Source organism: Homarus americanus, unplaced genomic scaffold (assembly GCF_018991925.1).
Source record: "Homarus americanus isolate GMGI-L3 unplaced genomic scaffold, GMGI_Hamer_2.0 scaffold43393, whole genome shotgun sequence".
NCBI lineage: Eukaryota > Metazoa > Arthropoda > Malacostraca > Decapoda > Nephropidae > Homarus > Homarus americanus.
Genome location: NW_024730285.1, coordinates 40,651 through 45,808, shown reverse-complemented (window position 1 = coordinate 45,808; position 5,158 = coordinate 40,651). Strand labels below are relative to the sequence as shown.

The window sequence follows — 5,158 nt, the reverse complement described above, 5'->3', positions numbered from 1 at the left end:
TAAGTAACAGTTAAATCTGAATGACAACACTATATGGTGACTGATGCCAACTGTGGCAAGGTGTTCCAGTTTGGCCACCATACCCTCCTCATTTTTTATGATGAGGTCAAGTGGCTTGGGTGTTTGCTCCCCTCTGTAATGTGTCGGGTCTCTAACATGTTGGAACAGAAAATTATCTCTCAGAGTTTCTACAAAAAGAGCAGCAGGGCTATTCAAGTCATTTGGGGTGAACTCGTTTCTCCAGTCGATGTCGCCATAGTTAAAGTCCCCCGTGATAAGGAGGTGGCTGGGGTTGAGCATCGCCGCGTTGTCTATTAAGGCTTTTAAGCTCCTTTGATTTAGTGGGTCACAGTTTGGGGATCTATAGATACACCCGACGATAAGTAAATTCCCTCCCTTTAATTTAATTTTACACCACTTGGACTCTTCAAAAACATCCTCTCCCTATATAAGAGAGTGGACTCTTATCTACATTACTTTAACTTAAATACTTCAACCTCTGACCTGTGGTAGTGTGACTCGTGGGTTAGGCCCATGGGTACATGTAATTATGGTATCAAGTAATAGGAAGGAATAACGGTGAACAACTGCAGGTGAATAATAGACCCAACATACAAATAAAATGGTTTATTAAAAACACAAAATGGTTATTAAATGACGTTAGGTTTCATGAGCAAATAGGAACTCACTTTGTACTGAGGCCCTTAGGCCCAATTTCTACTTACACCACGACTGGGTGTACTGTACATACACAATAACACACCTAAACTCTCTCTCAGCACCTTAGCACCATTAAAACCCGTGGCAATGACGCCAGTTACGACACTTGACTGCTTAAGCAGCATCAGACATAACACTCAACAGCACCAGAAGTAATACTCAAGCGGCAGCCATGGTAGTTTCCTCACCACGTGGCACCATCCAACAAACTCAGATAATTCCAGTGGAATAACACAACCACCAATTAGCCCTACTGAGTCATGGACTCATCCACCAATGATGGGGGCTGGCTGTTGTTTGGGGGGCCTGATATTCCTTGGTCACCACGTGGGCAGTGAATGCATCAGGTGAAGGCTGGCCAGCTATGGGGCCCATGGGTGGTAGTGGATTCCTGACGCTCGGGATTCACGGAGTTACCCGATTCTAATGGTCTTCATACATCTCCCAAACCAGTGGAGGCGTCCCCCTGCAAAATACAGTGTACTTAGCAAATGCTGCAGCTTCTGAGAATGTGGGTGGAGCGGGTTTATTACTAAGAGCAGAGACGTTACCGAGAACAAATTCTGGCTTGAATGTCATGTACACTAATACCGACACGTTCCTTGATAAGAGGGAGGAGTTTGAAACACTACTAAGAGTACACCAACCAGATATTGTAGGAGTTGTAGAACTGTTGTACAAGAACAGGAGAATCGACCCAGAGGAATGTGAGTTCAGTATTGCTGGATATGACTCATTTACGAACCTAACTCAAGAATCCTGCAGGAGGGGTGTGGTTATCTACGCTAGGCAAGACCTTAGAGCCAGCCAGGCGAGGGTACAGGGAGAGGATGTCTTTGAAGAGTCCAAGTGGTGTAAAATTAAATTAAAGGGAGGGGACTTACTTATCGTCGGGTGTATCTACAGATCCCCGAACTGTGGCCCACTAAATCAAAGGAACTTAAGAACCTTAATAAACAATGCGGCGATGCTCAACCCCAGCCACCTCCTTATCATGGGGGACTTTAACTATGGCGACATCGACTGGAGAAACGAGTCAACCCCGAATGACTTGAATAATCCTGCTACTCTTTTTGTAGAAACTCTGAGAGATAATTTTCTGTTCCAACATGTGAGAGACCCGACACATTACAGAGGGGAACAAACACCCAAGCCACTTGACCTCATCATAACAAACGAGGAGGGTATGGTGGCCAAACTGGAACACCTTGCCCCAGTTGGCACCAGTCACCATACAGTGTTGTCATTCAGATTTAACTGTTACCTAGTTCAAGATAAGGCCAGGCCAAGGTGCAAATATTACAAGGGAAATTACAATGGGATGAGGGAAGAGATGAGGGGTATCAACTGGCCTGACTTATTAAGGTACAAGAACGCAGACACTACGCTGAATATCATAACTAGTAAAATGACCCATTTGATCGATAAATATATACCCAAGACCAAACCCAGTGCTTCTAGGAATACGAGGGGATCCCTACACATGAACCATGCGGCGGTCGACAAAATTAAGAAGAAAACCCAGAAATTCAAGACGTGGGTTGGGTCAAACGATGAGCAAGACAGGAGGATGTATGCAAGAGCCAGAAACCAAGCAAAGATAGAGTGTAGGAGGGCTGAAAAGGAGTTCCAAAGGCTGGTTGCACGCGAGGTCAAGTCAAACCCAAAGGCGTTTTACCGCTATGCAAAGTCGAAATTGAAAACGCGAGTAGGAGTATCAGACCTGAGGCTTGAAGATGGTAGTTACGCAGATTCTGACCAGGATAAAGCTGAGGCATTGAACAGCTTCTTTTCCTCAGTGTTCACAAGAGAGGATGCAACTAACCTTCCTGCGTTTGAGGACAGACGGTTCGACACAGCACTGACCCACATTGTGTTCACAGAAGAGGGTATTAGAAATAAACTGTCCAGGCTAAAGGTCCATAAGAGTCCTGGACCTGACATGGTGCATCCTAGAGTGCTAAGGGAGCTGTGCAACGAGCTTGCAGAGCCCCTGAAGATTCTGTTTTGTAAATGCCTGGATGAACAAATGGTCCCCAGTGAATGGAAAGTGGCTTATGTGAGTCCTATCTTCAAGAAGGGCGATAGGCACTCCACGAACAACTATAGACCGGTGAGCCTGACCAGCATAATATGTAAAGTACTTGAGAGTATTATCAGAGATGCAGCGATGGAACATCTACTACGAAACAACCTTGTAAAAGATTGCCAACACGGTTTTATGCCGGGGCGCTCTTGCTTGACACAATTGCTCAAGGTATTGGATATTTGGACCCATATTCTAGAACGGGGTGGTAATATCGACAATATTTACCTAGATTTTGCCAAGGCTTTCGACAGTGTACCCCACGAAAGGCTGAAAATCAAACTGGAAGGGTACGGAATTCGGGGAAATGTCCTAGCGTGGATAGAAGACTTTCTACATGACCGCAAGCAATGTGTGGTGATTAATGGCACGAAATCGTCATCTGTACCTGTAACAAGTGGGGTACCGCAGGGTAGTGTATTGGGCCCGCTGTTGTTTGTTTGTTTCATAAATGATATGCCTGACGTTGTACACTCCTCCATACAAATGTTTGCCGATGACGCCAAGTTATTTCGGGAAATTAAGAACCAAGCGGACTGTGAAGAGCTGCAGAAGGACCTCTGTGGGCTCCAGGAATGGTCGAAGGAATGGCTGCTGAGATTCAATGTCACGAAGTGTAAGAGGATGCACCTGGGGCGTACCAACGGTAAGGAGGCGTACCATATGTCCCAACGGGATGAAGAAAATGTACTAGTTGAGACTGTGTGTGAGAAGGACCTAGGTGTGTATGTTGACAATGAGCTGAAGTTCTCGGGCCATTGTGAGAAGAAGGTAAATCAGGCAAATAAATTATTGGGTCTTATAAGAAGGTCGTTCAGATATCTAGACGGTCCGTCCCTCGTGACGATCTTCAGGAGTGAAGTGCTTCCCCATCTGGAGTACTGTCACCCCATCTGGTCCCCGAGATATGCTAGGGACTGTCAGTTGGTTGAAAATGTTCAAAGGAGGGCCACCAAGCTGGTGCCTGCACTTCGGCATCTCAGCTACCCTGCGAGATTGGAGCGCCTGAACTTGCCTAGCTTATACTACAGACGGGCAAGGGGGGACCTAGTTGAGGTTTATAGCATCTCAGGGGGCACTACTCAGTTGAGTGTCCTTACTTGGAGCTGGCGGACGCTCGCCCCACAAGGGGTCACAGCTCAAGATTGAAGAAGCCGCAAGTCCGGAAAACCGTGAGGGCAAACTTTTTCGGAGTGAGGGTTGTAAACTCTTGGAACAATCTACCAGAAAGTGTTGTGACGGCACCGAGTGTGAGCTCTTTCAAGAGAAGACTTGACCAACACTGGAGCGGGTTCAGGTACATTCAGGAGCCGGTGCATGCCCAGTATTTGCCAACAGTGCGTGACAGAGACGTGACCGATCGCCCGGGCGGCTAGCGAGCCGACCTTTTGGTGAAGAATATAAAGGAAAAGAGTCGTGACCGATCGCCCAAGCGGCTAACGAGCCGATCAGTGGCGAAGAGGATAAAAGTAAAAGTACAGACAGGCTTAGACTCCGACAGGACCCTGTGGGGTGATGAGGATGAGCTTACTAAAGGTTGAAAGCGAACATCAACGTTTCAAAAGGACGTTAAGGGCGTAAAAATACTTTACTCAAAGCACATCAGCTACATTACTGTAACACTTGCATAATCAAACTATTAATTAGGTCAAATCACTTAAAATGGCGGCGAGTTACAACTCGGAGAAAGTGGACACATACCTGTGGGGTGATGAGGATGTGCTTACGAAAACTGCCCAGCTCACTCTCTCCACTGCCCGCCAGGTTCGGATGCCACCTACTCACTATCACTGTATTACGTTACTGTCCACTCTGACGTTTGAAACTGAGACTACGAACTCAGTTTCATTCCCTAATATTCTCTTCACAAACTATGCTCTGACTGAGCTTTCAAAGGCAAGAATCAAATTGATCACAAAAGGTTCTGGATGGCAATCCCCGTGGGCGGAGCCTAAGCAAGTAGCGTCTGATTACATTCACAAACAAGTAGGTTTAACGGTTCCTTTCAGGTAAATTAACTAATTCCTTAGTTAACATCCTTACAACAATTTCACTATGAGTATCAGGGTCTCTCATATTCATAGGTGAAAAAGGGTTTACAGGTCTTTGTAGATGCAAAAGAGTTTACGAATCTCGTTCCACCAAAATACGGCATCTGGATGACGTCGTCAAGGATACAGAGAAAACGGAGGACGTTTCCACTGGGAGACTCAGAAGGTTTTGTGGGCGTATAGCGTAATATGAATTATTAGGTTTTAACAGGCTAGTCGTCATTACGATCATGACACCTATACCCTCGCCTGGCTGGCTCTAAGGTCTTGCCTAGCATAGAAAACCACACCCCTCTTGCAA

At 46.1% G+C, this 5,158-nt stretch overlaps 1 long non-coding RNA gene across 1 annotated transcript; it reads right to left on the bottom strand.

Annotated features, from left to right (window-relative positions):
- Nucleotides 1-612: 612 nt before the first annotated feature.
- Nucleotides 613-4,713, bottom strand: LOC121866953. Its single transcript, XR_006089052.1, has 2 exons — nucleotides 4,508-4,713; nucleotides 613-1,186 (listed from the first exon to the last, which is right to left on the bottom strand). It is a non-coding gene; the product is annotated as an uncharacterized LOC121866953 (long non-coding RNA).
- Between the last annotated feature and the right edge of the window lie 445 nt (nucleotides 4,714-5,158).